General features: G+C 40.8%; 1 long non-coding RNA gene across 8 annotated transcripts in view; it reads left to right on the top strand.

The window, feature by feature from the left end:
• LOC308478762 overlaps nucleotides 1-25,852 on the top strand; it is a 141,510-nt gene that overhangs the window by 5,566 nt on the left and 110,092 nt on the right. For 4 of the 8 annotated variants that reach the window (XR_013987234.1, XR_013987236.1, XR_013987237.1 and 1 more), the window contains exon 2: nucleotides 23,322-23,436. This is a non-coding gene — a long non-coding RNA (uncharacterized lncRNA). Of the gene's footprint in view, nucleotides 1-4,974; nucleotides 5,111-23,321; nucleotides 23,437-25,852 lie in introns of all 8 variants that reach the window. The other 4 variants (XR_013987235.1, XR_013987238.1, XR_013987241.1 and 1 more) reach the window with 2 other exon arrangements.

Raw genomic sequence — 25,852 nt, 5'->3', positions numbered from 1 at the left:
TTGTTGTTGCTTCTAGCTGTCATTTGATGCTCTCAGGATGAATCATGATTAATGCTATCATTAGAATAAAAAAAATTAAACCACAAAACCAGCCATTAACAAAACTAACAAAACAGCTGTACAAATTCATACCAGTTTTATGTCGGTTAATTATAGAGAGCTTTTTCTCAGTAAATCTTGTGCAGTGTAGCACTGTTAGGGTGCCTTTAGCTTTTCCTAGTTTCTTCCTTAGCAGTCCCCTATGTCCTTGACAATATCACATTGGTTGGGATGCTGTACTGGGTGCTTGAATGCAAAAACCAGATAAATTTAGTTCTGTGTGCAGAAACACTTTAATGATTTACTTTGAAGTTTTGGTTCCCCATCCTGGTTCATTTCCCCCTTATTAAAATAAAGATGGTTAGCTTTTGGCTTCAGTGATTCACAATGAGTCTTGTAACTTGCCACACCTGTAACTACCTTTAGAGTGCTAAACTGGCCAAGCAAGAACAGATCACAAAAAGCAGCCACTGTTTTAAACACTGTTTAATTGTAATAACATTTCAGGCATGTGTAATACATTCGGATAAAAGCCAATAACAATTACTGATAACAGTGAATTAAAAATAACAAAAAATCTTGAGACTTGCTAAGGATTATCTAGCCACAATGATATGGTTTTCCCAACATCAAAATGCAATTTTGTTTCTGCTCTTTCAAACATCAGGCACAGATACGGCTCATTAATTTGGGATTAAGCTGGTGGTTACTTACTGTAGCATGTGAATGATTTTCAAATATTCTTTGCCCCCATCCTTAAGAACAGCAGCATCCCATGTTGAGGATGATCCAAGGGGATGGGAGGCAAGCGCTACATGTTAAGCAAAATACACACAAACACTGTAATTTATCAGTGCTGACATATTTATTATACAATTTGTTCGGAGCAGACTCTTGCGCCGTTTAAAATAAGCATTCTCAACATTCAGAGCAATTTATCTAACTCGCTTGGAACAAACTGTCCAGTGGGGCATGCTCAAATTTGTATACAATTTACAAAGTGTGTTGGACCCCTGTAGAGCTGCTAGAAGTTCTCTTTTTCAACAAGTACTGAGTTGTTTTCTCTGATTTTATGTATTAAACAGGCTTTATATACTGCTTAATCATAAAAAACCAAGCAGTTTACAGAAAGTATGTGTTATGTACTCAGTGGTCTGGACCAGGATTCTGTGCCCCTCTGTTTTGATTTGATACATGATATCCAATCATGTAGCATTGTCAGGATTTGGGTTGCTGGCATTGGCTCCTAAGCTCTGAGTTACGATTCGCAGCTTGGGGTTTTAGACAGCCAATCACGTTGAGAGTGTGAGTGGCCCAGGCCTTCAGAAAGATGTACATTATTAGTTGCTTTGCCCCTGTTGCTCTGTTCTGTTTGCTCAATAAAGTCTCTTGCTGTAATCACTATGTCTCACCTCGTAGAAACTCACGCATACTTCAGCATGCATTCAAATTAACCCTATTTCTGCCCCTCAGCCCCCAAAATTGTGGGATATTAACTAACAAATATTAAAATACATACTGTATGTTCATGTCTTGGTAGGCTTGCTTCTTATCAATGACACCTTCTGATATTTCCTGCTTTCTGGAAAGGCTGGTGACTGGTGTGGTGGAATTCTCTGAGGAATTCTCACACTATGACCCTCAATGTTATAAAATGCAAAGCCCATCTAAGATAGCTTCTTCGTGCAGGAGGGACTTTGTCCCAGATTTTATCTTGTGAACCACCATGAGATCTTTTGATGAAGGGTGGTATATGATGATGATGATGGTGATGATGATGTCAGGGAGTTCCAAAGTGTGGCTGTTGCCACACTGAAATATTGATTCTTTGAAAGTGTGGAACAAACACTATGTGACACTTGTAAAAGTGCCAATCCCACAGATTGAAATGGTTGTGTGTGTGTGTGTGTGTGTACAGTGCTTTTTTCTAAAAAAAAAAATGTTTAGGGGTACTCTCATTTTCCTACTCATATTGAAAAACTGCCCCTCAATAAAGCCAAACTTAGATTCACAAAATGTTTAGGGGTATGCGTAACAGAAAAAAGCACTTGGGGGGGGGGGAGATATTGCAAAGAAACTGCTTCAATAGTAGCATCTTGAATTTGAATTTGGCCCAGTAACAAATGAGCAGCCCATACAGATTTTTGAGCAGAGGTGTATATGCTGACAAGGTCTCACTCCTGTCGGCAATCATTCTGTAGCATTTTGTGCCAGTTGCATTAACTTCCTGCTGAAATGCCCCCCCCCCCTGCTTTAATACTACACATGTTCTAGTTTACTTTTGTCCCACTTCTGTTGTGCCATGTCCTCTCTGGAAAGCAGTAGTATTGGCGAAGCAGCACAGAACAAAACAAGGCGGGAAAAGCCTAATACACCATTATTGTGTCAAAAACATGTTTCAGAATACACCCACATAAAACACCAGTCCAAAGGGGCCCTGGGATCTGTACCATTAGTTATCACGTGGTTCCAAGTATGTGTTGAGAAAAAGCTAGAAAGTGAGTTCAGGTGTACGACTTTGATGCTGGGCCACAGTTCAGGACTACGCAGGTGAAGAAAAAGGCTTGCAGCAGTATCAGTTAATAGATAACATTGACCATTGAGGAAAATACTAATTGGAGCCACTGCTGCAGAGAGGGGGAAATTTGCCTCCCGCCATGACAATGAATGGTTCAGCCCTTACTAATAGGTATGGTGAAGAGGACTGCAATGCACCTCTGGGCATAAAGGATACATCAACACATGACTACCAAAATCCTCACAATATATTCAAGCTTTCCTTGCACACATGCCTACCCAGTCATATTGATATTTTTTTCCCCTAGCTATAAATAAGAGCAACTCTTCCGATTCCTTCCCATTAGATTGTTGTGCCTATATTTCAGCTTAGTAACTGCAAGGCATTTACCTACTGACAAAACTTTAGTGAGCTGTCCAAATCATAAATATAGTTTGCAATTGGCTGTGCTGGGTTTTTTGCCTTTTCTTTTTGCAAGCAGAGATAAATAACCAGGACCATGTAAATCCATCTTTTCATATATCTCCATGCTGCCTTCTGATCTCACATTCTGTATATTCCTCATACCCTGAAGCAATGCTTTTTTTTCTAGAAAAATAGGCGCAGGAACTCCCCCCCCCCTTTTTTAAGGACAACCCTATATTGTTGAGCTTTTTTTTGGGGGGGGGGGCTTTTTTCAACCCCTGCCCGGTGGCAGAAAACCAGCACTGTAAAGAGAAGTGCTAGTTAAAGTGGTTAGTGGTTGAGAGTGGCAGCCACCATCTTCATTTCCCCAAGTCAGCAGCTCAGTCTGAAGGTTTCAATTTGCTGTCTCTCTTTCCATTCAGAAAATCCTCTCTAACCTAGCTTCCAGGTACGTCCTCTTTCTCATTCTCCTAAGCACAACTGTGTTGTTTTGAAATTAGCCTTCCATTCCCACATCTCCAACAACTCCTTCAGCATGGAACAATCAGATCTCTGTTTCCAACTGGCCCGGTGACAAGATAAGGGCCTCTTTTCTTCCAGACTAATACTTTATTACCAACTAATAGTTGCTTCAGGGTTTAGGATAAAAAGTAAAACTCACCACAGGGAGGATTTCAGAGACTGAGAGTAGCTTTCTGCCAAATGGTTCACGGCAGCTCAGCAATTATCCCATTCCTTTATTTCTCAGAAGGAAAGCACGCTCCCCAAGTCTCTTGCTATAAAATCCATATATATATATATATATATATATATATATATATATGCACATGCTGATTTAACATGAAAATTATATTCATTGTAAATGTTTTCCTGGCAATTTGCTTGTCATAAATGTCTATTGCAGTGAAAAATCTCGGTGGGGAACTGGATGTGTTTATTCCGTACGTAGCGATGATTTGTTTGAAAAAAGAAAAAAGAAGATACAATGACAATAGAAGTACAAATATTATGATTTTTAAATTCTCTGGAAAACTGAAATCAGAGTTAACTCAAACATCATTCCCACGCCGCAACTTTTAGAAATGTGTTACTTCTCCTATAGCGATTGCAGAGCACATTAGCATAAGATATGAACAAATAAAATAGCATGTCGTAGAGCTAATTCTAATTGCCCCAGCTAAAAAATGTACCGTGTTTGCTGTCACCTGATATTCTTGGTCTGCAAGAATTTCCCCAGCCACTCTGTGTGGTTTTCAGGCCTCCTTTCAGTGATTTCAGTCCCCTTTCACCCAAGATATTTTCAGGTGATGTAATTTTAAGTGACTTCTTCCAGAAACTCCTGACTTTTTCCAGCTGCCAGCAGGTATATCTTTTGATATGAAGCTTAACTAAAATAATCACATATTCCTTCCGGCTTGCCCCTTCCTCCACTTCTCTCATCTTGCTTTGTTGTTTCCCGGGTCATTCCACGTTAGTTCAACACGGTCATGCCACCCACTGTCTTGGATTTTGATGAAACTTGGTGTAGACCTTTCCCTTATGGTTGAAAGAAAACCCCTTAATTTTTTCCCCTCTATCACAAGGTCAAATTCCATTATATTGCAAGGGAAGACATAGACATAATCCACTCTTCCTTCGAAACCCGTTTCAGAGACATGCACACACTCCCTGGAACTCGCAAATTCCACAACTTTAAACCACTCAATTCTACAGGCACAACTGAAGCAAAAAGAATGAGCATTAATACAGAACCCTCCCTCACTTTCAACCTCAGGAGCCTCCCCAAACTTCCTATGAATGTGGATTATCTGTATCCTGAATGTTTTGTCGCTTGCAAGCATGATCATTTGTGGTACTTTGGAATGATATCAGAGATTAATCAAGACGAGGAAGATGCTTTTGTAAAATTTCTTCACCCTAATGGACCTTCACCTTCATTCTGCTGGCCATGCCATGATAATTCTTGTGTAATACCGTTTCCTCATATGCTTGGTATTGTACAACCCCCACAGACAATAACTGCAAGAAGATACTTCTTTCCCAACAAGTGTGTGGCATTGAGGGAAGAAAAAATGAAAAACTTACAGGTGATACTGAGGCTACAGAAAGAAACTGAGGAACATTGAACATGTAAGGTAATCAACTGGGGTAATAGTATATTCTGTTATGGTAATTTTTTACTTTAGTTTAATTTTTGTCCTTGTTGTTATTAATGTATAGTATATGCTGTCATAAAACTGCCTCATTGTGAATTACACCTCAATATATTTAACATAAATGTTTAAAAGGCTCCATGCATCCATTCTTTCAAGATGGCACACAAATATCATTCTCCCCCCCCCCCCATTAAGATAGGCATGTCTTTGTATGCAATAATGTTCTGAAAAACGAATTGGGGATCATGTAATGTTGCAAAATTGAAAATAATCCATCATTTTAAATTCTTTTAATCTTTTTCTTGCTAGGTCTTATTTCCTTACATGTCAGCATTTAAAGTTTCTGACCGATTTTTTTTAAAAGATTGATTTCACGATATAGCCAATTTTCATAGTGTTAAATACCCTAAAACTGAAAAAGAAGTCTGCACTTTTGAAAAAAACAAACCCCTGTACTAACCAATATTATTTTAGCTTTTAAGATGAACAACTTTGTTTCATTATTTTTTTCTATTACACGCTGAAAATTTAGGTTTTCTAAGCCTAGTTTTTCCACCAAAAAAACAACTACATTTATACATTTTTAAGGCATTTATAAAATCATTTGAGTGCTGGTATATTTTTTCCTTAAATCCTCATCATGTTATTGAGCTCTGTGTAAAATTTCAAAGAGATCTGATCATTGGTTATGGAGAAAAAAAATAAAATGTACTGAAGGCCAAGGATTTCAAGAGGGACAGAAACGCAGATTTCACGAAACTTTGAAGTGCTATAAAATCGAAACTGTTTGTGATAGGGGGGGAAATAAGGGGGTTTCTTTCAACCATAAGAGCAGGGTGTACACGAAATTTCATCAAAATCCGAGATGGTGGGTGGCAAAACCATTGTTTTTTGCATTGATTTGATATAGAATGACCCTCCCTTGTGTCTATTATTGTGCTGCACACCCTTTGGAAGTAGGTAGTAGCTGTCCTCTCATTCTGTGGAAACTGGATGTGCAAAACTAGTGACAAGCATTCATCCTGATTTGTTTGCAGGGAAATTAGAAAGCATGGACTGGTTCATGAAGTTAGATGGTGTTGTGTCAAAGCAAGTGTTACCACCACACCTACCGGTCCTTTTTCCTGTCATTTTCCTTGTAGCAAAAAGACCACTGTTTTGGTGAAGCAAGACCTCCCAGTCAATCTTAATTGCTCAACCTACATTTGCCTGTATGTGATGAAATTCCATCCCAAAATTGTGACAGCCTAGAAGCAGCCCAGAGGGGACGCGGGTGGCGCTGTGGGTTAAACCACAGAGCCTAGGACTTGCCGATCAGAAGGTTGGCGGTTCGAATCCCTGTGATGGGGTGAGCTTCCGTAGCTCGGTCCCTGCTCCTGCCAACCTAGCAGTGCGAAAGCACGTCAAAGTGCAAGTAGATAAATAGGTACCGCTCCGGTGAGAAGGTAAACGGCGTTTCCGTGTGCTGCTCTGGTTCGCCAGAAGCGGCTTAGTCATGCTGGCCACATGACCCGGAAGCTATCTGTGGACAAATGCCGGCTCCCTCGGCCAATAAAGCGAGATGAGCGCTGCAACCCCAGAGTCGGTCACGACTGGACCTAATGGTCAGGGGCCCCTTTACCTTTTAGAAGCAGCCCAGAGCTGTGACAATGAAACCCTTGAAACCAGGGATCTGCCTGATTTGATGGGGAGATGGAGTTGTGGTTCTAGAGCTCTTTTGTATATCTCATAATGTTGTAGTCTGCTGAAGATATCTAATTTGGCACAGTATTAATAGGTCCGTATGCAGGTAAATGTGGGGCATTTTTTCAGCTGGAACTTGCCAGAAGTCAGTTCTGGCACCTCTCAGGTGGGTGCCTTTGCCATTATAAGAGAACAAGGGAGGTGTTTGTGGTGAGTTCCAGCACCTTTTTTTCTAGAGAAATAGCACTGGTAGATGTATCCGATTTCCCTCCTCTACTACATACTGATTTGCTTGATAGTACTTGGTGGGGATGTCAAATTTTAGGTGTCGGTGTTTGCTCTGTATTTCCTCTCTTAGATGGGGCAGTTTATTTTATTTTAATGCATAACTAAAGAATAAAAAAGGAGACATGAAATGAAATTTAACATTGACAGTAAAGTTGCTACACATTCATGCCAGCTGAAGAGAGATCCTGGAATTTAACAATGCCTAGATCTAATAAACCACATAAGTGTCCTTTTCCGGGAAGATTCATTCCCATTTATTATTATTTTTTAAAGTCAGGCATACAATTCCATCTGACAGCTTCTTGCTTAAATGTCACAAAGACGGCCCAAATTAAATCATGCATCCCATAGTCTGCAAACCCCAGAGATCCATTCCAAAATATTGTATTTTAAAGATAAGCTCTGCTCCCCCTTTCTCTTTTCCCCACGTCGCAAATCGCACACATCAAGTGTTGCAAGGAGGATTATGAAAAAGTACTAGCTGTGGGGTGGTTTCAGAAATTTCAATGCTTGTAAAGGGAACCTCAGGCTGTTAGCATGTTTTTTACTTTCTTTGACAGCGAGTAAATGTTCTGTGGCAGGGCAAATCTACAGGAAATAAAATTTTATGATGCACCGTAGCCGTAGTGGTTATATATCTATACGCTGCTGGCAGCCCATCAAAAGATACACATTTTCCATGTGATATATATATATATATATATATATATATATATGCGCGCAAGCAGCTTGACTCCTGTAATCATAAACGCAGACAAGTGTACTCTGCATACACGTACCAGATGATGCCAATTTCCTGTAATAGAGTGGGTCTGCTACTGGATCCGGCCAATAAGATCAAAAAGCCCTGAAAGGCAAAAGGAAGTGCATTCGGTTCTGCCTAAATCTGGAGAGCAAACCACTTGGTTTCACATAAAAGGAAGCTCCTCCAGGCATATTACTCTAAACCTTCCTGTCTTCCATCGCGTTCGGAGGCTTTTTGGAATTGGATAAGTGTGCTAGCTCATTATCTCTCTGGCTGCCCAAGCCATGCCAACCAAACCTAAGGCCAAATCCTCTCACATGACCTGCTAACAGCAGTCCGTTGTAACAAGGTAGACTCAACAGCCATTGTTCATATGGATGTATTACCTTCGCAGCAAGATTGGCACAGGCGTTTCACTCATTGCAAAGTAACTAACCTGGGTTTGTTAATGAGCGGCTCCTGACTCTCTGTAGGTCTCCTTTGCACAATTCAATTTTAGGTGTGCGCTTATGAAAAATGGCTAAGGGGAATACCTCATGCTGATGAGAGGTGCGTCATACTGAAGTAACGAAAGTAGATGGACTGATTTTTATTTTATTTTTTAATGGAGGCCAGGGCAAATTTCCATGCAGGATTTAAGAGAATAAAGGTTTGTGTTCTCTTGGTTGGGAGATGGAACTTGGAAAGACTGATGGAACAGGAGAGAGAATAGGTAAATTTCTCACATTGGTTTATTTAAATGACTGCCCTCATTCTTCAGCTGTGGAGTTTGAGGGCTGTGTTGTTATTTAACTGCTGGCTTTGCAGTGCTTTTAATAAGAGTGGTTGGCCATTTCTATAAGTCTTCCTCACCTCAAATACTCTGTTTAGACCAGGATGGTCTAACTTTTCATACCAAGTGAGCTGCAAGAGTATTTTGACATGGAACCCGCAGGCTATCACTGTCTTGTGTGGGGGAGAGGAGTGAGGCCAAAATTTGATGCCCCCCTCACCACCCAGATTTTAGGAGGCTGGGATTAGGTTGGCCTGTTGCCAACACTGTCACTGGATTTCTATGTGCTTTCTTCTCAGTGATTTATTGTTCTTGTTGCATGGTGTAATTGGATGGTGATAATGTTTTGAGCAGCTTAATTGTATTTTATTCGTTTATCAGAGCTACCTTTTGGGGGTGGGGTGAGAGTGTGTGTTTGGCTTTAAAGGGCAGAAAGAAATTATATCCATGTGGATGCAACTGCCTTGCACAAAGGGATCAGCAGAGAGCCCCACAGAGCCATCTTCCTTGCCTGGGCTGGCGCAGGAGCAAGATCATACCATATAGAGCACCTAATGTTTGCTTCTTACAAAAGTCCCAAGTGTTCATCCTGCCATCCCTTTCCTCAGGTCAGACATGCATCAGGTAGGAATATCTTGTGGACTTGAGTCATAAGGAGGAGAGTGACAGCTAGATGAAAGCAAGGCATCTCCACATGGGCCTCATGGTTTGTTTTTTAAGTGTACGAAACACTTTAAAAGTAAATTAGAATGCAAATCAAACAAGCCTGCAGCAGGACCCACACTATGTATCCCATCCCCTTATTAAGTAAAAAAGAAAGTGGGGGGAGCAAAAGATGGGCTCACCTGCAGCTGAGGACCGGAAGGGCCTTGCCTGCCTCCTTCCATCTGGGCAGAGAGGGCTCCATTTGTTTTTGTTTTTAAAATTGCTTTTATTTTTTTATCTATGTCATTTTAAATTGTAATTGATATTAATGCTGTATTCTTAGTTTTAGATTTTATGATTTATGTGGAAATTGTTTTCCATTTGGTTGTGTACTTTTTGATGTGTTTTATTTATTGCTTATGACTTTTGTTACGTTGGTAATTATGTAAATCTGGTCATGTTGTAAGCCGCCTTCAGCATTGTTTTAACTATGGAAAGGCGGCATATAAATAAAATGATGCTGATGAAAAGAAGAATGAGATCAGGAAGATTGAAGGGAAAGTGAGGCAAGCCACAAGAAATACCTAAAACTAGGGGGAGGCTAGGATTCAAAAAGATCTACACATTCAGACCTGAGAGCAGCAAAATTAGTGTCAGGTTTATTAAACACTGTTCCTAATAGCTAGCATGTGACACTGTGCATGCAACCAGGTGCCAATTGAGAACGAGGAGGGGATCTTGTAATGACTCTTCCCAGGCTCAGTCAGCATAAGAGTCGATCTTGCCCTGAACACAGATACGGAAAATGCTTTAATTAGGAACGGAGTATCCAGATAAAAGAAATTTGCCTGGGAGAGATGCTTCTCCTGTGTTTTTGCAAACCGTGAGATCAGCCGGTGCATTGCTTTCACCTTGGGAACATCCTATGAAAGATCATTCTGGCTTTCCATGAGGCTCCCTTTCATTTACCAGCTATGATAGATAAATAGATAAAGAGAGAGAGAAACAGAGACAGAGAGATTTGTGCGTGTGTGTATCTCGCATACTGAGAGAGAGAAATTCAGGGCAGCGCTGAGGGAAAAAGTGATAGAAGCCCAAGCTGTGAAAACATCCTCGTTAGACCCACCAATAAAAAATTTAAGATAATTGTAAATCGGTTGTGTTGTCAAGAAAGCAATGGAGAGTGCAGAGGCCCTGTCTCAAAATGGTGGGGGGCAGCTTGCATTGAATTAAGGAGACTAGCAAGGCAGACTGGAAGGGAACAGCTGCTGCTCCTCAACACCACCATATGTGGATCTATATGTTCAAGAGAGCACAGGGACTTTGGTTTCCTCGGGTTGTGCTCAGCAGGTCTATTAAGAAGGTGATCTTTCCATTTTCGGCAAGAAGGTAGCAACTCCCACAGAGATAGAAGATAAATTGCTGTGTGCATTAATTACACTGTGTGCTGGGAAGTCTGAGGTGAAAGACATTCAAAAAGGACAGCTTTGGGCAGGGCTAGGACATCATGCCTTTGTTGCCAGCTTCTGAGATTAGCCTGGCAGTGCTGCACTCAAGTTTTCGCTAGAAGCTTGAATTCGCTTAATTATGAGATGATCCCTCTTTTTCACTTGAACAAAAAAATAGGGGGGGGGGGGCATTTGGCCCTTGGGTATTCTTTTGGCAGAAGTGATCTGAAACGTACACATATAATTCCTACTGTCTTCCAGTGTTTTGAGTGATCGCTGATCAATCAGAGGTGGATTTTCTCAAGACGAGGGTAATTGTGCAGGCATGCAAGTCCCGTCATTCCTCAGTACTTGAGGACTGGGAGTCAAAGGTGTAGGATGGCTCCAATGAAAAGCGATGGAGATGGAGGGGAAGTGAAAAGGCAGCCTATGGTATTATGGCCCGTTCAAACATGCAAGTCATTTCTTTTTTTTTCTTTTTTTTTTCTTCTTCTGCCAAAATGGCTTTGTTTCTAATTCATTTTTTTAAAAAATGATATTTATTAAAGTTTCCAATAAAAAAAAGACACATCAATAAAAAAGAATTAAAAGTAAAAAAGAAAAATACACAATACAAAAATACACAATACACAATACACAATACAAAACAGAAAAAAAGAAAACAGTTAAAAACAATATCACCTTTTCATCGCCACTTTTAAATTTACTTATTTTCTGGACCTCCTCATACCTCCCTCTTTTGTATTCCAGTTCAATTTGTTTGTCCAGCAATTTCTTTCCCCCCTTTTTTAATCCCAATCTTTAATCTTAATATAATATAACATTAATTTTTTACCTATTAAAAACCAATTTTCCATTTCTTTTAACTTTTTTTTAATCCTAATCCTTAATCTTGATCTATATATAACTTTAAAGCCTGTACAACTAGAAGCCACTTAATTTCAATCCAATAAACATGCAAGTCATTTCTTCCTCAGAGAAGAATATTAAATAATCGACAAGAGAGAGGCATATAAATATTAACTTTTGGAATGACAAAATCAATGATAATATAGTTCTGTATAATGCTTTCCCACCCATATTATTTTGTGTTCTCTTTTCCTTAGATACAGTGGTACCTCGGTTTACAAACTTAATCCATTCCGTAAGTTCGTTCTTAAACCAAAGCCGTTTTTAAACCAAGGCGTGCTTTCCCTAATGAGGCCTCCTGCCGCCGGTGCCCTTTGACCATTCGGCTTCCGTTCGTAGACCGAGGTAAAGTTTTGCATAGTTCGTATACCGAATAGTTTGTTAACAAAACTGTTCTTAAACCGAGGTACCACTGTATAGCCGCAATTATAATCTTCCTCCTTTCTTGTCCAAAAAAAGCAAATAAAGGGTGTGTGTAGAAAGGCTGTGAGGAAACGCTTAGGGTATCTGAACCTGTGCGTGCAGAACCTGCACAAAACAAAATACATGCAAGCCATTTCTTTGAGCTGCAGTTAACAAGTGATGAGCGTGCCATACCCTCCAACATTTCTCCCATGAAAATAGGGGTGTTCTATTCCATAGTAGTAGTAGTAGTAGTAGTAGTAGTAGTGGTAGTAGTAATTTTATTATTTATACCCCACCCATCTGACTGGGTTGCCCCAGACACACTGAGTGGCTTCCAGCATATAATAAAACACTAAACATTCAACTTCCCTATACAAGGCTGCCTTCAGATGTCTTCTAAAGGTTATCTCCTTGGCTCGGGAGTCATATAACTCCATACTCTCCAACATTTATCCAGTGAAAATAGGGTTGTCCTAAGGAAAAGCAGGACATTCTGGGATCAAATCAGAAACAGGGATGGCTTCTGTAAATCAGGGACTCTCCCTGGAAAATAGGGATACGTAGAAAGTCTGACATGTATGTGTAGACAAACTCTAAGAATGTTGCAATTCCATTACCACATGTGACATCACTTGTACAGGACTCTGCTCCATAGCCTGTGGTACAGCTTCATGCTTCCCCTGTTTATTGGTCCGTAGGGTTAAACTATGGGTTAAACTCCATAGCACACACACTCAAGCAGTAAGCTATGTTTCTGGTTCCCCCTTTCTCTTCAGTTAATCACAGACATGAAGAGCCCAGTTGTTACTGAGACATAGCTGTCAATGTTTCCCTTTTTTTAAGGGAAATCCCCTTATTCCGAATAGGATTCCTCGCAAGAAAAGGGAAAAGTTGACAGCTATGTACTGGGACCACAGTTGCCGGGATAGCCCTCTAGTTCCCGTGAAGTCATGTGGAGAGGGGGTGATAGCTTCTGGGAAATGAAAGATCGAGAGGAGGGAGTGTAAGAAGCACCACAGAGATATGAAGGTGACAGACCCATGATTCCCCCATGGTTATAAATGAAGAGTTATGCTAATTGAAAATGAAAACACAGATTATTACCTCACGATCACTCTCATAATATTTCGGAGCAGGATAAATCTGGCTCAGATCTTGCCCAGAAATGAAATATCTGTCAACTTTTTATTCATGATACATTTTCTCTCAAGGCATACTCAATCATTTATTTCAGGCCTTAATCATTTAAGGCTGCAAAATTGATTCAAAATAGAGGTCAGTGTACAGGTATATCCTGACTTAACCTGAGGAATGCTAATACATTTTGATTGAACAGATTTTTGCAGGAGATTCTGAATTGAATTTCAGTGAGAGGGTAAACATAGGCATTGACGGCTAAGGAAATTCTATGCATCCAAAGGGAAATCATAAGTACAGTGCCCTGAATCAATTTAAAATGAGAAACCTGAAGAAAGTTCTTTTTTTTTTTTTGCAGAAGATTTCACTTTACCCTCATGAATATCAGTTGGTATTAAAAAATAAAATAAAATAAAGCAGCAGCAGCAGGCACACATTCGTATATATATATAGAGAGAGAGAGAGAGAGAGAACATCGTTGTCCAAAGTTTTTGTTTAATGATTTCTCCTGATTATCTTCTCAAACAGTTTGATAATAATTACAGTGTAGGTGTTAAAGACATTGTTTGGATCACTAGCTGTCCTGCCTTAGCACTGTCTATTTTTATTCCTCAGAGTGAACAATGATTTTCTTTTTTCACTGACCTCTTTTTTCATATTATTGAAAATGAGGCTCCAGGAATTGAGCCAAAAGAACCTCCCAAGCCACTCTGGCCTTTGCCCCAGTTTTGAAATCCTTCACAGTCATCTTCCTCCTCTTCCTCACCAGTGACAAGTGTGAGGCTAGTAACAAAGCAAATACATGGAGCTCCTTGAAGGGGTAGGAAGAGAACCTAATTCAATAATAATAATAATAATAATAATAATTATTATTATTATTATTATTATTTATTATTTATACCCCGCCCATCTGGCTGAGTTCCCCAGCCACTCTGGGCGGCTCTCAATCAAGTGTTAAAAACAATACAGCTTCAAGTTATCCATAGAAAGATATATTATTCCAGTGAATAATTTGGATCTTCCAATATTGGATCTCAAATTTATCTTGATGTCTGGGTACCACAAGCAGAGAAGGGGGCCAATAGGAGGCAGATCAGAATATCCATTCCTTAAGACACTGATCAGAATATCCACGGTGTTCACGAGTACTTGTTCAAAATACCACTTAGCCTCATGTAAATTTCAGTTGCATGATTCACATTGTTGTATATATTTCAACAATCCCAAAGTCTGAGAGTCAGTGGCTCAGATGTTGTTGTAAACAACCCCATTGAAGAAGATAAGTGGTTACCCAAACCTTGTTGCTGGTTGCGAAGGGGCCCCTATAACAGTTCAAGCTTCAGGGCCCCCAAAATGTAGGTCCACCACTGTACACGCATGGTTCAATGCAACTGGATTGAGCTACCTAATGCTGAGTATTGTTATAGGTTTTTTTTGGGGGGGGCAGATTCCCCTAAATTCCTGGGTGCCAACTCCTTCCCTTGGATTTAGTAAAAGCTAGACTTAATCAAGGTTTGATTAAACTTTGCCAAACAAAGAAACCCACTAGATTCAGTTGTGCTAATGAGCCAATCCAGCTCCGCAAAATTAAATGGATGGACCATTAGCAGAGGACAAAGGCCAGTGATGGTGCAAGAAGGAAACCATCAAAGGCAAAGGGGAGTGGGGGCCCTTCTTTGCTGGGTGCTAGTGGGCAGAGGCACAGGCCAAATTTGGGGTTTCAATTTTGAATGACGTAGGCTGCGGGAGGTCCTTGGAGTTGGTCAGCAGCGAGAAGGAGAAGGAGGTGCAGAATTCCATTTGAGCTGGGGATGACAGACTGAAAATTAGAGACACAGAGGATGGCTTTTTGCTGTCTCCTAAGCAGGGAAGCTTGACCTTCATAGGATGTGAATGCTCTGCAACCCGTCCATCTAGGTTCAGGTTGTATATATGAGTAAATAGAAGCATATATGCATATTTCTGAAATAAACATGAACATTGGGTAAGCGCCTGGAATTCTCTGGAATCCCTAGAATCTCACACTGTTTGGAGATGGGGTGGCACATAATGGTATTATGTGGTCACTGAAGCTGCTCTTTGGGCGTTATTTGTTTTTTACCCTCTTAGATTCCCCCCTAAAATATGTGGGGGGGTTTTGGGGGGATATTTCTGCAAATCTTGGGGGGTTCCCCCGCCCATGCTGATACCTCCCTCTTATTTTTCAGTGACAGCATATTCCCTACACTCCTTTTGACGCTCATCATCCGATTTTGCTCTTTGAGGGAGTAATATTCTGTTGCTGCTGTCTAGAAATAAAAATGAACATGGTTTACGTCTAAAGAACCCAAATGTGTAGACACCATTTACTCAGCCAGTCACAGTTTTGAAAGAAGCAGTGAAAGACGTTTGCTTCAGGTTACTGAGCTCATTAGGCAAATTGGATGTAGAAGGCATATGAAGGGATCCTCCATACATAATGTTCCTTCCTGAAAAGGCACTGAGCTACCTCTTTGCTCCTGCCTGACCAGTTGTTGTTTTTTAAGTCTTTTATTAACTTTCAACATAACGATTATCAAAACAAATCATCTTCATTATTTCCCCCCTTTTTTCCCTCCCCTCCCCTAAGAACCCTCTCTCCCTCCCCCCAAGACTTCCCTCAGCTCCTCTGTCTGATTTCTCAACTCATGTTATTCTCTGCATACTGTAAAATGGTATATATCCTTTTATTATCTGTCTACTATATTAACCCTCAATAAATTTGTGTATGTTTATTCAAAACCTGCCAAGGAGTCCAATTCATTTGTTGTCTTTTTAAATAATTTGTAAAAAGTTTCCATGCTTCTTTAAAGTCGCAGTTGTCCTTATCTTGCAATTTTTATGTCAGTTTTGCCAGTTCCGCATAGTTCATCAATTTCTCTTGCCACTGTTCTTTTGTTGGGGTTTCCTCATTCTTCCATCCTTGTGCTATCAAGACTCTTGCCGCAGTTGTAGCATACATAAATAAGTTCTTTAATTTCTTTGGCAGGTCTTGTCCTACAATCCCTAACAAAAATGCTTCTGTTTTTTTTTTCCAAATGTCATTTTAAACATTTTCTTCAATTCATTATATATCATTTCCCAGAATTTTTTAATTTCGCTACATTTCCCACCACATATGGTAAAAGGTCTCTTTTCTTTACATTTCCAACATATATTTGACCCGGTTTTATACAGTCTTGCTATCTGTACTGTTGTTATATACCATCTGTACATCATTTTCATGTACCGTATTTTTTGCTCTATAAGACTCACTTTTTCCCTTCTAAAAAGTAAGGGGAAATGTGTGTGCGTCTTATGGAGCGAATGCAGGCTGCGCAGCTATCCCAGAAGCCAGAACAGCAAGAGGGATCGCTGCTTTCACTGCGCAGCGATCCCTCTTGCTGTTCTGGCTTCTGAGATTCAAAATATTTTTTTTCTTGTTTTCCTCCTCCAAAAACTAGGTGTGTCTTGTGGTCTGGTGCGTCTTATAGAGCGAAAAATACGGTAGTTTTCTTTCAAAAGAAAACAGTCTGTGAATTTCTGCCTGACCAGTTTTAATGTGCTAGGCTTAGCATGTCATCCAAACTGTGGCTGTATACGCACCATCCATTTATAGCACAAATAATATTGGGAACAGGGATCGACTTCAGTAACATGTTGCCCTGAGCGAGGACAAAATTTGTCTGCCCCCTAGATGTTTCCTACCTAACTTTGAGTAGACACCCATATAAAGATAGGTAGTAGTAGGAGTAGTATTAGTAGTGTTTTGCAGCCCCTCAACTCAGCACCCTGTGCAGGGGAACCACCTGCACCATGCTAAATCCAGTGCTGTGGGAAACTAGCTCTGTAAAAGGTAAAATATTGTTCCTATGATCCTTAGTGAAGTGCTTTAAATGTATATAGTGTGTGTGTGTAGGCTGAGACTCATGGTTAAGCCCTCTTCTTAATAACCATAAGCTGTAACAGAGGACAAACTTTGAACTGGGGAGAAGCAGAGCTTCAAGCACATCTCCAGGAGCTCACAGGTTCACACAGTCTTGGCATGCCATAGTTTATACTACTACTACTACTACTACTACTAATAATAATAATAATAATAATTTGTTATTTATATCCCACCCATCTGGCTGGGTTTCCCTGGCCACTCTGGGCGGCTCCCAACAGAATATTAAAAACACGATAAAACATCAAACATTAAAAACTTCCCTAAACAGGACTGCCTTCAGATGTCTTCTAAAAGTCAAATAGTTGTTTATTTCCTTGACATCTGATGGGAGGGCGTTCCACAGGGCGGGCGCCACTACCAAGAAGGCCCTCTGCCTGGTTCCCTGTAGCTTCGCTTCTCGCAGTGAGGGAACCGCCAGAAGGCCCTCATAGCTGGAACTCAGCATCCAGGCAGAACGATGGGGGTGGAGACGCTCCTTCAGGTATACTGGGCCAAGGCCATTTAGGGCTTTAAAGGTCAGCACTAACACTTTGAATTTGGCATTCTGTGTCATGCAAACCAGGCTATAGACTTAACTCATTGATTACTTAGCAGCCCTGTTCATGTCCACATGCTGGTGAGCATGTGAGGAGCCAAAAACCAGACATGCAAACTTTGTCCAGGCTGTTTCTGAAACCAGATGAAGGGCCATGGGATACCTGACGTAACCATTAATTGTTATTTTTGGTGAAGATGCTTTTTCTCTATTTTTAGATGTGTCATTTTAATTCTTTGCTCCATTCAGCGTTTGTAGTTCTGCAGCAATTTTGTTCGATCCACATTATCTATTAACTGCTATTTTTGCTTATTTTTGTTATGTTCAGTGGCCAACAACACAAAGCTATTTAACGTGCTTTCTCCTTGGGTATGCATGGTAAACAGACCAAAGCTCAGTATAATTAAAAATGTGGCCCAGCTTTACCTAATTGTATCAGGTGGCTAAAAATCCTCGCAGCCATTTGGTATCTATCTGTCCAAGTAAAATGACTTATAATTTTTAACCATTGCCACTGGAGTGAGCGAGGCTTGGGGCTATTATGATTACAGAATGCTAAGCAGAGAAAAGCTATGCCTTTCTGAGTAGAAAGAACAATGCCCTGCTTCCATCCAAATATTTTTAATCTGCAAATTGGATATTCTTTTTTTTATTTTTTAAGTCAAATGCTTTGCCCTATGACATGTAGTATCTCTGCCACGTAAATCTCAGGATGAAAAAGATTGGAAATAACCCTTGGATGCCAGCCCTGCCCCATGCTTAAAAGAGCACAGGCAGTCCATATTGATTGCCCATGCTCTCAGCAGCAATAAGAATAAACTCAACCCTTTGCTGTCCAGTTTTCCTCTTGAATAAGGGCTGCATTCGTCACTCTGGTTGTCAATACATCCTGATGGAGCTTTAAGACTCTTATCAATATTTAACCATGCTCCCATCGACTCAGCAATTACGCAGTAATTGATTTAAGTCTGATTATCATCATGTTAACATTTTGATGTTCAAAAGTCGGGATAAGTGAATGTGAAATAATTGGAAGTGTTTTTCCGCTGCTTTTGACGGAGGGTAGGAGAGCAGTTGTTGTATAGTAATGTGATTTCAGCTTCTATCAAGTATTTCACATGTGCTTCAGAATTTAGGGCAGTTGGTGTGGACCTGAGAGATCTTGATTCAAACCACATATTTGTCATGGATTCACTAGCTGGCCTGGGGCGAATGTCACTGACATCGCAACCTCAGTTTGCTTGTTGTTAAAGAGGAATATTTGTTCCTGACTCCCCATGGTTCCTAGAAAGATGCAGAAATGGTGTGGCATTGTCAAAAAAAAAAGTCCTAGGGGGTCAGGCAAATTAAGTAAGTTTTTGTTTATTTCCTTTTGTTCCTTTTTCTTTGCGTCTCTTTTCTTTAAAAGAAAGATATTTGTTCCGCTTGGGTTTCATTGACTTAAAATAAATCGCATGAAATCACAACTGCAGGCTTTTGCTTGTATGATGTAATATTTTTTAGCCCAGTATATTATATTCTAAGGGACGGGGGTGGTGCTGTGGTCTAAACCAGTGAGCCTAGGGCTTGCCGATCAGAAGGTCGGCGGTTCGAATCCCTGCAACGGGGTGAGCTCCCGTTGCTCAGTCCCAGCTCCTGCCAACCTAGCAGTTTGAAAGCACATCAAGTGCAAGTAGATAAATAGATACCACTCTGGCGGGAAGGTAAACAGCATTTCCGTGTGCTGCTCTGGTTCGCCAGAAGCGACTTAGTCATGCTGGAAACATGACCTGGAAAAACTGTCTGCGGTCAAATGTTTGCTCCTTTGGCCAGTAAAGCGAGATGATTGCCCAACCCCAGAGTCGTCCGCGACTGGACTTAATGGTCAGGGGTCCCTTTACCTTTACAGTGGTGCCTCGCAAGACGAAATTAATCCGTTCCGCGAGTCTCTTTGTCTTGCGGTTTTTTCGTCTTGCGAAGCACGGCTATTAGCGGCTTAGTGGCTATTAGCGGCTTAGCGGCTATTAACGGCTTAGCGGCTTTAAGAAAAAGGAAACAAACTCGCAAGAACTAGTAAAACGTTTCGTCTTGTGAAGCAAGCCCATAGGGAAATTCGTCTTGCGGAATGACTCAAAAACGGAAAACTCTTTCGTCTAGCGAGTTTTTCGTCTTGCGAGGCATTCGTCTTGCGGGGTACCACTGTATATTATATTCTTAGGGTAGCCCTTTGTCTGGTTTTATAAAATGATACCATTTGGAACATGTTGATGATATAATGTGTTCATCCCCCGCCCCCCGTCTGCATCTGTATTAAAACTGTTCTTAACTGTTTTTATATATGGAATTGTTTTATATGAAATTATTTTTGTTTTTGCACTTTTTGTGTTTTATGTAACTGTTTTATTTTGTTTTATAATTGTATAATTTATTGTTGTAAATTGTCCTGGGATTTTGTGGTAAAGGGCGGGTAGGAAATTTAATTAATAAATAAATGAAGTTGGGTTTTTTTAAAAAAAGGTGCCCACTAGGCTAGAGAGCGAGGAGGAGTACTGGTGAGTTACTGTATGACCCTCTCATCTCCAAATGCATACCCACTTCTTTAAAATATCCAAAATGTTCCTACAGTTATGCAGCATCAATATACAGCCACAAAAGTTACAGAGAGGATTTTTTCTTCTTCTCTCATACCTGGAATAAATATGTATGGCTGACATATCTGAAGTGGCGATCATGATTTTGGTAGATGCCCACCCAGAGCATGATTTGCCAGGTGTGTACACACACGGGGAAACACACCATTGTTGGGACTGCCTATATCTGTTTTCAAATGCACACACTGCTTGATAATGCAGAATCAATGAGCTTTTATTTTCAGAAGGAAGCCCATTTCTCAAGAGGTGCTTTTCATGGGCAAGAACTATGGAACAGATCTAGATTGTGGGTGGATTATGTAGAAAAAGCTAGCAATTGATTCTAGAATAAAATGTGTGTATGCAGCCTGGATTTCACTCACTTTGAATAAACAGGCGTGTAGCTTGGGGACGTTCCTCAAGTGATCTTTTTCACTTGAAGCCCTAGTTTGCAAGCCACTCTGCAGACCAAAATGAGAGAGAGAGAGAGAGAGAGAGAGAGAGAGAGAAAGAAAGAAAGAAAGAAAGAAAGAAAGAAAGAAAGAAAGGGCATATTGTTCCAGACCCAAACAGGGCATGCACAAAAGTTAAAGGCCTGAGAAGAGCTCACACTTCCTTTGCAATTTTCAGTGAGGAGAAATGCTATGTATGCGTTTGGTTATGTCTACGTTTAAAAGGAAGATGTGTTATGTCTTTGTCTGCCACAAGGCTTTCTTTTGTTATAATGTGACAAGCCTGTTTAGCAGTGGTTACTCAGTGGTAGGTTCTGGCAGAGGAAAGAGACTGTTTGAGTTTTAGTAGGTGTGGCTTGGATCAGGCCAGTTCAAGCCAGTTGGACAGTTAAAAGTCTGTTGGGGGTTAACTGTGAAGGAGAGATGACTTGGATTGGGACTGATGAGTTGGTTGGGGATAAGAGGATATAACTGGGTGGGGTGGGGCATTAGGAAAATTGACTTGAGGGCATTTGGAAGCGAAAGCCAGCAATCGTGGCTCCTCAGCCTGTGGAAACTGCAATCTAGCACCTGATACGTGCATCAGTTTTTCTTTATCTATATAAAATCCCCTTAATTGGCCTACTTTTAGGTTATCCTGTCTCTGGCGATGGAGCCCCTTTCACATCAAGGCACAACTATGTTACTCAGAGGTTGTAAAGCCTTTTGAAGGAATGGGTGGCAGCAAATGAACTAAAAATACATATATACAGATACTTGTGTGTAGATAAAGAAGACTCAGGGATCGAGATACCTGACATTGTGGTGGTAGAGGTGGAAGCTCCCCACAGTAGGTATAAGAGCTATGACACTGCTTGTAAGATGATGCATGAATACCCTTGTTTTAATTGATGCTATTTCCTCACTCCTCGTGAGAATAAACTGTTTGTAATGTTTATTCCTCATGGGAAGAAAATGTCTGCCGTGTCAAATAGTTCTTCCTAAAATTTCTGTGTACAAGTGCTAATTATTCTGCTCTTTTCCATCAACACTCTTGGTATATTTGGGTTTGCTTTTATGTTTGTTTTTAAAGAAAGTTGTTGGTGGGGAGAAGAGAGAAAGCCATCAACAATAACAGCAGACAATCAAAAGTTGCTTATAAGAGCTGACCGTTGCTACATTGCTTGGAGTGATGGAATTAACAAGTAGCAGAAAATCCATATAAGATTAGTCTACTGCACAGGTTCAATAAAATACACCACTAACCAGATCTAGTCTAATGATGGCTGCTTTGGCATTTGATCATCTGTATGAAGGACGAATGGGCGGGAAAATAACCTAGGAGCTACTCAAGACCATATGAAGGAGGCAAACTGAAACCCACTTTCCTGAGACTAAACCTCATTGAATTGAACTTGATTTCAATTCTACATGGGGCTACCTTTGAAGGTGACCCGGAAACTACAACTAATCCAGAATGCGGCAGCTAGACTGGTGACTGGGGGTGGCTGCCGAGACCACATAACACCGATCTTGAAAGACCTACATTGGCTCCCAGTACGTTTCCGAGCACAATTCAAAGTGTTGGTGTTGACCTTTAAAGCCCTAAATGACCTCGGCCCAGTATACCTGAAGGAGCGTCTCCACCCCCATCGTTCTGCGCGGACACTGAGGTCCAGCGCCGAGGGCCTTCTGGCGGTTCCCTCACTGTGAGAAGCAAAGTTACAGGGAACCAGGCAGAGGACCTTCTCGGTAGTGGCGCCCGCCCTGTGGAATGCCCACCCATCAGATGTCAAAGAGATAAACAACTAACTGACATTTAGAAGACATCTGAAGGCAGCCCTTTTCAGGGAAGTTTTTAATGTGTGACATTTTAATGTATTTTTAATCTTTGTTGGAATCCGCCCAGAGGGGCTGGGGAAATTATTATTATTATTATTATTATTATTATTATTTGCTTTGGAGTAGATTTGGTTAGGATTGCACTGTAAGGCTGCAATCCTATGTACACTTACATTTGAATAAGCATGCATTGGATCAGATTGAAAGGGAGGGAGGGAGAAGACTGTGGGGGTAAAATTCTTGCTCCACTTCTGCAATTCCTTGTGTGCGACATGGCTTCCCTAATATTTGGCTGTCTGCATACTTCCTAAAACAGTGAAACTATTGTTACGCTGCTGTGAAAAAGGTATCTCACTTTCCAGAAACTAGTTTTTAAAACCTACATCGCAAAGGATAAAAGGGGAGAAATTTTCAAGGAAATAAAGTCAAACGGTAAAAAAAATACAATGCAGAAGGCTGGACACCTCCATGCAAGCTACATTTGTAGAACCAGCAACAAGGTTCAGTGACCAGTGGTATCATAAGATTTCCCACTAGGAGCAAAAAAGGGAGTGCAGCTTAGGGAACACACTGAAACACAATGCTTCAGATAAGGTGGCTTGTCTTTTTCATTTCTGCATATAATTAGAAGAAGGCCATCTCCACATTTTGGAGGGTCTTTTGATAATATTTTTTTCCATTGGGTCCTATTCCCATCCAGAAGATGCTCATGACACTAAATTCATGTCTATCCTGGAGATGTCATGTGCCCCAGGTTCAGTACAGAAACTGCAAACTAGTTTCTTATATATTCCCCATTCTGTCCTAGGTTGGAAAGGCTATGCAACTTCTTCCAAGATGAGCTGTCGACAGTCCAAACTACATCTCCTGGTCAGCAAGAAGGGGACACAAATCATATCATCTATCAGAGACTCAACGTCAAGGTAATGTGCACGACTGCTTCAGATAGTTGAAGTGTGGCAATGTCCTTTGCATTATTGTGAGACCAGTGAAAATCTTGCTGGCTGAATAAGGAGGAGGCAGTTCTCTGATTCAAGAAAACGTTTGGCATGCCTTTGGAAGAAGGGCAATGATAGTAATTTCACTTTATTTCTGTCCTTTCCCATTGTTTCATTAAATTGAGTTTATCTCTTTGAAGCTAATGTACCTGCTCAAGAAATGGGAAAGAAAACAACTCCCATAGGTGTTGCAACACATCGAAGCCAATAGAGTAAGTTCCAGCAGCATGCTCACTGCTTTTGAAATGAAAGCCAGCCCTGAGAGTTGGTGTAGTCAGGGGGTGCCAGGTGCCACCTTTGGGCCCACACATGCCAGGATAAGACAAAGGCCAAGCTGTGTCCTTGGCCTGTAATCTCTACACCATTCCAGAGATTGGGTCGTGATCTGATAGGACCATTGTCTAGAGCCACTAAACGAGGACACAAATATATCCTCACAATTTTGGATTTTGCGACCAGGTATCCCAAAGCCATCCTGTTGCGAAATATAGTGACGGAGACCGTGGCGGATGCTTTAGTTAATTATATGAGTTGGTTAGGTTTTGCTAGTGAGATTGTCACTGATTTGGGAACCTCTTTTACCTCATGACTAATGAAAAGGTTGTGGGAAGTGTGCGGCATCAAGCACATAACTTCAACACCATACCATCCCGAAACAAACAGTTTGGTGGAAAGGTTTAATGGGACTTTGAGCCGCATGATCAAAGCCTATGCAGCAGAGAACCCCAATGACTGAGACTGCAAATTACAACCTCTTCTTTATGTGTATCGTGATATAGCCCAAGAAAGTACAGGGTTTAGTCCTTTTGAGCTGTTACTAGGGCGAAAAGTAAAAGGACCGTTAGACTTGCTCCGTATGACTTGGGAGGAGTATCAAGACAGAGATCCAGAGTCAGTGATAGACTATGTATACAATCTGCAAAATACATTGAAAAGATACTTAGCGATAGCAGGGGGAAATTTAAAAGCGGCCCAAACAAAGCAAAAAATCTGGTACGACAAAAAGGCCAGAGTAAGAACTTTTGAACCCGATAGTGAAGTGTTGCTGTTGAGGCCAACCAAAGGAAATAAAATGCAACTAGCATGGGAGGGACTGTACAAAATCGTGTCCAAAATGAGTGATGTGAATTACGTAATCCAACAAGGAGAAGAAGGGCGTAAGGTGGTTCATGTGAACATGTTAAAGCCTTATATTAGACCAGAAGGCTGGACACTGTATACAAATCGTGAAGATCCAGACAAAGCTGATATAACATGCTGGGAAGGGAGAGGGGAGCAACTGTGCAATCTACAAGAAATAAAGGTACCTTCATAAGCAAGAAATTACTTCTGAGAGAAAGACATCTTTCGACCATTGAGAAGGAATGCCTTGCCATCGTGTGGGCATTACAGAAACTGAAGCCGTACATCTGGGGCCAATGTACCAATGTTATATGGGATGTGAAGGGTATAATAACAGGTTAGTAAATGTTTATTTGCATTAGATATGTAATGCTGATTGATAAAGAGAATAACTAGGTTAAGTTATCCCTCCTGAGTCAATCTTCTTAAGGGGGGAGGTATGTGGTGTTTGCCCTCATATGTGTGTGACATCATATTGGGTTCATAGGGAAAGGGTTAACTAATTGTAAAATCACTAACCAATGGGAACCCAGGGGGAAGAGTTAATTGTGTATAAGGTTGAAGCACAGAGGTTTTTGGGAGGAGTTAGAGTTGTGGAGAAGACAGTCTGGAGTTAGAAGAGACAGAGAAGATAAGTCTGTGGGTTGCGCTAGTCTGGTGTGAGAGAGTGAGAGAATTTGTTAAGAGGAGCCAGTCAAACAGTTGTGATAATCAGTCAGAAGGTATTAGGAAGGTATAGGCCGGTAAAGAAACTAAAGTTAAGATACTGACAGGAATATTATCTGAGAAACCATAAACTTGTTAATGTTGTAAAATAAACTTTTTTGTTGTTGTTGTTCGATTTTAACAACTGACTGGACTCTGTGTTTTACCTGAGAGTAACTGGTTGGTGGCAGCGGGGAAGCGAGCACAGTGGTGGCACAGGGATCAATAGACGGTTAAACACCCAGGGACAATGTGTGATCGCCACAGTGGGGTATATATGTAAGGATAAATGAATATAAATGATTAAGTGTCACTGCTCTTCCATTCAGTTGATCTAATGATAGAGGATTTATAGAAAAACAAAGAAGATCTGTTGGGTGAAGGAGCGCTTCAGAAAAGTTAATATTTAAAGAGTGATAAAAGGGGTGAGCTCTCTAGCATGGTCTAGGTCATAGCAAACTAAGCAAACAGCAAACTAAGGCCCAGGGGCTGGATCCAGCCCAATCGCCTTCTA

The sequence above is a fragment of the Podarcis pityusensis genome (genome assembly GCF_964106645.2).
Source record: "Podarcis pityusensis genome assembly, chromosome: 6".
Taxonomy (NCBI): Eukaryota; Metazoa; Chordata; class Lepidosauria; order Squamata; family Lacertidae; genus Podarcis; species Podarcis pityusensis.
This window is presented reverse-complemented; position numbering and strand designations above follow the sequence as displayed.